The sequence below is a fragment of the Plectropomus leopardus genome, chromosome 7, assembly GCF_008729295.1.
Source record: "Plectropomus leopardus isolate mb chromosome 7, YSFRI_Pleo_2.0, whole genome shotgun sequence".
Taxonomy (NCBI): Eukaryota; Metazoa; Chordata; class Actinopteri; order Perciformes; family Serranidae; genus Plectropomus; species Plectropomus leopardus.
The window spans coordinates 21,588,465-21,598,556 of NC_056469.1; positions in this window are offsets into that span (position 1 = coordinate 21,588,465).

Sequence of the window (10,092 nt, forward strand, 5' to 3'; positions counted from 1 at the left end):
TATCCAATATTCTTTGAAATGGCATATTGCATTGACAACCAAAAGACTGTACGTGATCACATATGTTTCATACATTTCAGAATCCATCAATTTGTATTCCACATTGTATTTTTACATTATTATTTGCTGTCAGAGTGGTTGAGCTTCAGTCTCGAGTAAACATCCTCCATTTTGTTAACTAAACCACAGAACACCAAGCTCGGCTTCACCAGGGAGCAGCCTTAAAGATTGGAGCTTCAACTCAAAGACCACACATTTAAGTGTTTCACCGCTGGGAGGTTGCAAAGGTCTAATTAGCCACTGTGTCTGCTCTGTCAGCGATGGCAGACCTGTACGAGGCCCTTCCTTCCACTGCCAAGTGAGCTCCAGTTTACTGTAGCGCCATATTACGGTGTCAAGCACAAGTACGCCTGTTTCCTGGGTACTTCTTGGTTCCCCCCATGGGAACACTTCTGAGTACAGGATACAGCAATTATCCGTGGACTGCAAAGTGTAAGGTGAAAGGATTTGTATTTACTAGCCAGTGAGTGGTTAATGACAATACAATATGCTGGAATTATGGGGATTAGAGGCCAGGGATTTGTGTAAAGTCAATGAAATTTCCATCAACACTTTAGTGCTTCCTCAGTAAATTGAAAGACTTTGGGTGAGGGAGGGTGGAGTATGCTGTGGGAAAGGACGAATGAGTTGGCAACAAGTTTTGTTTTACTGCAGTATTCTGAAGCATGGAAGGTATCTCGCTTAGGTGACATGCCATCTACCATCCCCTCCAACTCCTGATGACAGTCGGCCCACATACTATATCGCTCTAGAAATGTTGATGTCATACTTATGAAACGTGCAAATGTAACTCAGTTGTGGACTGAAAACACTGAATACGAACATACAGAAAAAAACACAAAAAAGCTTAAAAGAACGCTTGATGAATGTCCATGTCTGGCATAGGGCATTAACTCAAACTCTGTTAAAATCATCATTTTCATTATTACACCATCAGAGTGAGACAAACAAAGACAGAAACCATCTACAGTATATAGTAATCAAGCACAGGTGCAGTGGTAATAATTAACAGCAAATTATCTGACGGCGCAACCTGACAAAATTAATTTGATTTATAATGTGTGAGTATATTTCTCTTTGCCTTACCGTTATTGGTAATGTATAAAGTTGAGTGGCTGTTTTGCAGGGTGCAATGATTACATTTAACAGTGCAATCACACAAAAAGCAGCAGCACTTAGTTTAGCACTGGTGGGAGAGACAACACTAAACATTTGTCTCTTCAAGCTTATTTTCAGACGGGATGCACTGCTTTACCCATCAACCACTCTGTGGAGAGCAATAAAATGGCAACAATAGCATTTAGAAACATGCTCATCAAGGGGTCTTTAAACTTATTATGCATATTACACTTAATCATCCACAGGTGAAAAAAGCCATCCATCTATTTTGGTGTTCAGTAACAGTCTTTGGTTTTCAACAAGTGAGGTTTGGAGGATATTATGTTTGGGGGGCACCAAGAAGAGGAGAAACTTATAAATCATTTTGCAGATTTTAATTGTTTCTGCCTTGTTATTTCAAAGATTTGCAATCAAAGAGTCAGTAGTCTGTGCTACTAATACTTAATGCCAACGCAGCAATGGTATTACTAAGGTTAGGCAACTACAACACTTGACTGAAGTGAAGAAAAGGCCTTTAAGCTCTGTTTATGAGGTTACTACCACAACACGCATCTATTCACAACAATTTGGACTCATGATCGTTTCTTTTGCGCTCTTGCTTTAGCCCAGGAACTTACATACAGCACATCAGAGCTTAGCTAACAATGCCACAGAAAGTTTCCACCTCAGTTATGGTGTTAATTATTCATGAAGTTCAGCTTGAACGACCACAAAGATTTGAGCCCACTCTTGTTTTTAGCATCATCAAAATTTGCGGATAGTACCTGGTACCACCCTGTTCAAGATTACAAGCAAGCTGAGTCAATACAAATAGGTGGAATTTAAATATTGCAAACCACTGATTGGCAAAAGGGAATGGTTACTAGAGTCGTTGCTTGTGCAACGTAGAAATCCTGCACAAACCAGCCATTGGTGGTAGCCAGGCTATTACAGTGGCTGCTATTGTTGGTAGCCAGGCTACCACCAATAGCAGCCATGATTTTCTCATTCCCTTGACCCAGATTTTTTTTAAAAATGGCAGCCCACTAAACTACACCATACACTCTGCTGTACCATTGTTAAAATGTGTTTCTCTCTTTGGCTGCTGATGAAAGGATTAAGTGAGTGTCACATTTAAGATGACGTCACGGCAGTTTCATGAGTGTCACATTGGTGATCGGGTGAGAATCTAGTCTACACTAAGGGGGTACTATCCTCCATTGATAGATAGTGGAAACGGCCTGATACCAAAAGTGAGTTGAGTCAAGTCAAGCTGAACATACAGTGGAAATGCAGCATTTGCTAGGTGGCTCTTTTCATTGTGGAGAAGTGGTGGTTTGACTCCAAGGTCTTTTCAGATCACTGAACTCCTTACTCTGTCATGGGGAAAGAGCCAGGCCACCCTACAGAGAAACCTAATTTCAGCTTCTTCTCCTCGTGATCGCTTCCTTATGGTCACTACACAAAGCCGGTGTCCATAGGTGAGAGTCAGAACAAAGACTAAAGCTTTGCTGTCTTTGTATTTACCACCATCGTCCAATGCAGAGCCTGTTTCACTGCAGTGTTGCAGACTACAGTGGAATATGATGAAAAAAAAATCTGAAAAAGAAGTTTTTTACACCACTTCCAACTTGAATGATTTTTACAAAGGTTGACTCAGAGTAGCACATCAATTGTGACAGCGCCATGGTCTAACCGTGCATGTAATTGAAACAATCGATTGCAATTTCATAAACACAAATGTGCATAAAGCACAGAACCGGTAAAGTGAGCTTCTGTTGGTTGAGTGATCAGAACTGCACGCCTATCAATCTCTCCGTCCCCCTCCAGGCTTGTTTATTGTTTTCCCATTGAATGCTGGAAAGGGAGGCATTGCGCAGGTCTTCTATCATCTCAAGGAGAGGCAGTTTCTGAGCTCTGCCTCAGGATCGTTATCTCACTTTAGCAGGACAAAAGGTTTTGTAGTACAGGCTAAGAATATGTCCTCGATCAGTTACTAAATTGAAGCCTTCATCCAGAAAAAAAAAATGGTATAAGTGTTTGAAATTTCTCTTAGTGGTGTGATGTTAAGAATCTCAATGCAGGCTGTGTGAAACCACCAGTTCTAGTCAACACGTCTGTGAAAAGGAAGTGAGGAATGTTACCTAAAGCCTTTTAGTTTCAGCATTTTACAAACATCATAATGGACAAATGTTGCTCGGGTTCTCTCATCAGCAGCAACAAAATGCCCAGGCTGTGTTCAATCAGCAGTTCATTAAACCCCTCCCCAAAGCAGGGAATATCCAATTATAGCTTTGCAACCATAACAGGTCAGTCAAGCTTTAGATTTCTCCACATGGTAAAGTGGTGAGCATGGGGCTCTAATGAGGCCAAAACTCAGATCCAAAGAGTGTGTACTCTTTGTATCACCTTTCAAAAGCAAAAATTTTGAGCATTTTGTCACATTTGTACTGGGATGAATGTGAGAAATGCTCACACTGTTTGCTTTTGTGTATTAAACAGTGTTTTTCTGCCTTAGAGACCTTAGCATGCTTTGCTGTGTAGTTTACTGTAATGGCTACCCCAGTCTCGAGTTTAGAGTTAGCATATCCTTAAAGCAACATTGTGCAAGAGTTCATATTTTTGCCGTGTGGCGCCCCTAATATTTCAGTGGTACACATCTGTCTTAAATTGTACCTGCAGGATTGCACACTATTTACTGTCCTGACGTAATCTTATAAGGGAAACAATGACAATCTGATGGCAGAATCTGTGTCCCTGCCAATGATATCTATTAAAAAAATTGAGATGTGGGCTATAACCTTACTGTGTTACTTACTCTCGTGGACAGCTATACAAGTGCATTTGTTGATAAAGTGAAGGTTTTGAAGGAGCCACTGAACCACGTGGACTGGCAGGGTAGCGTAGTAGTTTTACACAATTATAATGCATTATAATGCATAGTTAATTTACTGTGATATTGGAGACGAATACTAACATAATGAAAATAAACCCAAAAAAAGAGGAAAAAGTAGGAAGTTTGAGTTGTACTGAAATACTACAGCCCATACACATAGGTTTTGTCAAGTGTTTCACCGGGACTTTTGGCACCAAGAAAAACTACAACACAGCCTATGCTGCAACCTTGCATAAATAATCTTGTCAGTTTTCCCATTAGCCATGAGACAGATCACTACATCTTACATCAAAACAGTTTGCAAACTGTGTTAGTTTGTTTGTTGGCTTACTGTTGTCTGGCCTCTTGCTTGGTTACTACCTCTTTTTCTATTATTTGCTCTTTAAATCATGCCAACATACATACAGTAGTATGCTATTAAAGAAAACATCAGAACCCACACACATACAGATGAAGCATTAAGATAGCAAAACAAATAACCAAAAAAACCAAACTGCCAAGCTAGCTAATGCTGTGAAGCACTACGCTCTTTGCATGGAAGATCTTACCTGCTCAATATATATATATATATATATATATATATATATATATATATTTATATACACACACACATATATATACACATATACATATTCCGGTCAAATTTTGCATACTGTACCTCTGCAACTGCAGTCACTCCGCACTTTACACTTGTATATATGTATATATGTATAGTCTCTTAGTTTTTAGTTTTTTAGCGTATTCCTTTTATATTCTATTAATATTGTTTGCTCTTTATTCTCTTTGTTCTTACTGTATGGCGCTGCTACACCCCAATTTCTCAGTTTTGAGATCAATAAAGTATATCTGTCTATCTATCTATCTATCTATCTATCTATCTATGTTGATTGGTTCGTCATTGCACCACAGTCTCGCAGCGTAGAGCGTACTCTGGGCACAGATGGAGCAGTAGAACACCAGCCGCAGTGAAAGTTAAACTAAATCATTATCTGAGCTTTTTCTCTAAAAGTCTGCATTCCCTCTGCTCACCTCTGCAACAGCTCCTCCTTTCATCCATTGATCTGATCTGATCCGATTAGCTCTGACTTGATTGACAGATCAGTTATCTACTCCATGATCCAAACTTTGTCTTGCTCTATATTTGGTTAGGTTAGGTTTACCCTGTATTTACATGGCCAGACACATTGCTTCATCTTTGTCCTCAAAGCCTTCTCTCATGATAAAAATACACACATTAAGAAAACTATTAGTAACAAATTAAACGCAGTACTACTAATTAACATTTGATTGTGTTTTTAGCTGGGTTTTTTTCTTATAATAATACTATACTATAATATAATACAAGTGCTAATCAGCTCCAGCCTGCAATACAAAAACAATGGTGCTCCTTGATTTCTATGTGATCTACATGTTCATCAGTTAGTGAGGACATGAAGCTTTGGCCTTCATCTCCTCTGAATGAATAAATATTAAATCATTTGTTAGGGTTTTAATTTTACTGTGAATATTTAAAAGTCCAAGACTGGCAGAGGGTGTAGTAACTCTTTACTGTTTTAAGTTTTGATGGGGCATTGTTTGATAACATCAGTGTTTAAGACAATATGGAGAAATGGGAAAAATATATTCCACTTGATTTTTCTTACAGTTTGTCTTTCTGATCCCTCTCATTATATTTTCTCATGCATGCTAAATCTGTATGTCTCTCTCTCTCTCTCTCTCTCTCTCTCTCTCTCTCTCTCTCACTCTCTCCATCTTTTGTGGTGTTAAATTGGATGGGAATAGGTAATGAGAACATTTCGTGCCAGAAGCATTAGTAACGATGATAATTAATGTCCATTGTCTTTTGGATCAGCTAAATATTAGGCATCAGGCAGAATTATCCCCCTGTATGAAATCACATTAATCAACATTTGGGGCCACCTGCTAATCACGCTAATGTGCTCCCTATCCTGAAAATTGGAAAAGGGGTCTGCATGAATGCATAAAGAACTCCTGAAATCAAATGTGGTGGTGAGTATTCAGATTTCACAAGTATGTGAAAAGCTGATTTCTAAGAGGATTTGGCAAACAAACAAACAAACAAGGAATATTTGTATAATAAAGGGAGCAATGTCAAATGAAAGAACTGTCATTTTCTGTTAATGGAGTCTTGTGTTTTTCTATTTGTTTTATTTAATCTTTTTATTGGAAAATTCATTTAAGAAACATCTATCACTGATGTACTTTATATTACTGGGCCATTTTTTCTCTGGTTTTGGATAGCTGAAAGTGTTGACCATGGGATTTGACACTGAGATATTTTCAGTACAGCTATGTTAGAGGTTGATAGAAAATAAACCTGGCTATCTACCACTTAAACATAAACATCATCTTTTATTGTTGGAAGTGGAGATGCAGAGAGCAAGGGCCTCTTTCAAGACGTGCCTTATTGCCTCCGTGTTCAGCAGTCATACAGGAAGACATCCATTACAGACAAAGGGCAGGTTTTTGAGTAATGGCTGCAACTCACCTTTTTTTGACCTGAAAAAATTGCACTTTATTACTTTTACTATTTTGCTATCATTTTTTTTAACTGCACAGATGGAACACGAGTTCAGGTGTCTTCTTTAAGTATGCAGAAAGTCATTCGGGGATAAACGCTGTACAAAAGGAAGCCGGCACAAGAAAAAGACCTATCAGAAAATGATACACTTAAAACCACAGAATTTGACCAATTACATACATTTGAGAGCATCATTTTCTTTCAAGTTACATATTTTAGGTAGGCGATAGAGTTTTGTTGATTACGAGAAGGTGCTGAGCATTTTTTTCCATATTGTTTGAACTGCTGCCACCTTTCTCTGCCAGCACAAAATCCTCCCAGAATTCCACTTTGGAGGTTTTGCCAACAAGCATATGCATGATAAAAACCACGCCTGCCACAATCCTGCACAATGTGGTGTATCCAAAACAGCTCAAGTCGAGGCCAAGCAGTCGCTCTGCTTCAGGACCCTGATATTAAAAAGCCAAATGTCAGCCAGATAGCTCTGCAGTAAACAGTGGTTGAATTTTACAGCACTGTGCTTTTGCAGTAATGTTCTTTCTGTGTGTTATGAAGGACATAGAGGAGACGCTGATATGTCTCTGTATCTAAAACGAGTTCATGTTCAGATGTGGGTCATTTTGGACTTTATATCAGATTATTTGAGACACTGTGGCTAAGGACAGAGTTTGCACTAGTTATTGGTGACGTGGGAGTAATCATAGAGGATTTGGAGGAACAGCAGTCTTATTTTGGAGTTATTGATTTTTTGACAGCCACTGGCAATGTTAGACAAGTGAGGCAGGAATTTCAACCCTGCAAATGTTTTTTTTTTTTTTTTTTGTGGAGGGTAATCGAGCTCCTCCAGCAGCCACAATGGCACACTCATTCAAAATCTATTCCCTGGTAATACTTTTAGATATTTTAGGGTAACTTCAGACCTCAGTTGGCTTCGTTGCCCACTGGCTGTGTTTTGTTGCCAGTTTAATTTACATGTCATGCATCTGGTATACATTCTGACAAGTATAAAAATTGCACGGTTCTGTCAAACCTCAGGCTTCCAGTGGAAAAGGCTTTGCGAGGAGCTCTTCTAATTTCTCTTCCTGATCCAATCCCTCCCGTTTTTGGATCACTGCACACATGCAGTGGTGCATTACAACCAGTGCCCACTCATAAGCCCCGGCTGCCTTTCTTTCCTTTTTTTTTGACATCTGATTTCTGGAATAATCCAAGCAAATATCCCACCAACATTCTACCATTGCCCCATTATGCCTTGATTGCCCCTTTTACCTCCACACCAATGGAAAATGCCAATCCAAGGACTGTTTTCAAACTACAGCTCACAAGGATTTTACCATTTCTGCAGTACAGTCAGCAAAGGAGATTTGCATATATTGTGATGCTCTGTGTGTGTGAAGTGTAGTTTTCTGTTGCTTGAGTATTACACTAAGTTAAAGGTCATATCACATCTGTTTCTTAGCTTTGCTAGGCGCATGGCTCTAAGGATGGCATTGTCGGTCAGGAGGATGGTCCAGCCCTTTGGTCCAGACTATCTATCAGATCTTGATAATTATTGGATAAATTTCCATGAAATCGTTTACAGACATTCATGTTTCTCAGAAAAGGTAGGCTATCCTAAAGGACTTTGGTGATCCTTTGACTTTAGCCGTAGCTTCGCCATAGGGTTGACTTTTTTGTTTTTAATGAAATGCTATGTCATTATTGGATGGATTTCCATTAAAAAAAATGGTAAATATATTCATGACCTGCACGACAAATTGTAATAACTTTGGTGTTCTCCTGACTTTTCATGTTTTGCCCTCATTGGGTCAAATTTTAATCTGTCCAATAATTTGGTTTTTGACCAAATACCTGCATAACTAGTTACTTTCCCATCAGCCTCAGCTGTACTTTGTGTTTAGTGAGTAAATGTTAGCATGCTAACACGCTGAACCAAGATGATGAAAGTGGTAAAACATTAAACCTGCAAAGAATCAGCATATAAGCACTGACTCTGTGAACATGTTAGCATACTGAAACACCCATCTCCTAGAAATGAGGTTTATTTGGTACTTAAGTGCTTTGTGTGGTGACAACATAATCACTGTGGGCTCGCTGTGAAAGTTTTAGTGAAACATTGCTTTTCTTCAACTCTCTGGATAGGAGTGTAGTATATCAGTAGTACACGAAACAATATTATATCCATTCTTCGGACAACGATAAGATATCTGCTGATATCACAATGTCTGCAATGATACAATTTTGTGTCCCATGATACAATTCGAATTAGGGGCCTGTCCTGTGATAAATGTGAGACTTTTCTTTCACTCAGTGGTGGTTAAAGTCACTGCATCTTCCAACATAACAGCATGGTTAAATTTCAGCCTGCAATTTTAAGCCTAAAATTGTTGAAACAGAGCAGCTAGTGTTACTGTGTTGACAGCTTGCTGTTATCTGCCTGCTGTTGTTTGACCCAGAATTTCAAAATAAAGGCATATCCTAATGATGATATGGATCAGTGTTTTCGCTTTGCTTAAATCAAATTGCATCGTTGGTGATGTAGTCGACATTTGGATCCAGATCAATGGATCATTACACCACTACTGCTGGATTCACAGCGGCGCTGCAGGGTTAGATGGCAAACACATGGAGTGCAGGACTGTGAAACAAGAATCCTGGCTTCACATCTGTCTGTCAGGTTTAGGCAACCAAAGCACTTTGGTTCAGGTCAGGGAAAGACGGGGATATTGGTAAACGCTAATTTAAGAGGTACTAATAAAAATGACTTTGCTGTAGTCACTGAGTGGATTGGAAGTTTGCCAGTTTGGGTGGAAAACAAATGAAATGCACGGTCAGTGAACATTTTGCAGATACATTAAGCATCAACATTTTTGCGACTTCCAGGTCTATTAATTAGCAACATTTGGTCATAGTGTTATCAAAATCGTAATTCACTTGGTACTGTGTTTCCATAAATATAATAAATAATAAAATAAATAAACGATTTTCAGTTTCAAATTTGTTGTATATGATAATTTCTAGGAGACAGGACTGACTAATAAAAGCATTTAACTCAAATCACTGCTGCGCCTCAGTACATCACTACGTGACTGTTGATTGTAGGTCTTGTTTAAACAGTATAAGTCAACCCAGCATGTTTGCATGGGTAAAATACCTCAGTAAAACACCAATAGGAACAATTACTTTCAAAGATCTGCTCCCTGCTTGTAGAGATGGCATGGCTAACAGTAAATTAACCAGGGTCAGCAATTCAGCAGGCTCTACCGTCAGACTGAGGGACAGGCTGCAAAACACATTATGACCGTGCTTCAATGTAACTTGAATTCATCATGTTCCACCGTGAACTGAACACATACAGAGGATTTCTCATCTGCCCGAACTCATCATCTCACTCACTGGCCAGGAATGAGGCTTCTGCTGCGGTCCTGAACAGTGGGGCAACAATCACTTCCATATCAGGGATCATCTTGTGATTACTGTAATACTAATCAGCCGG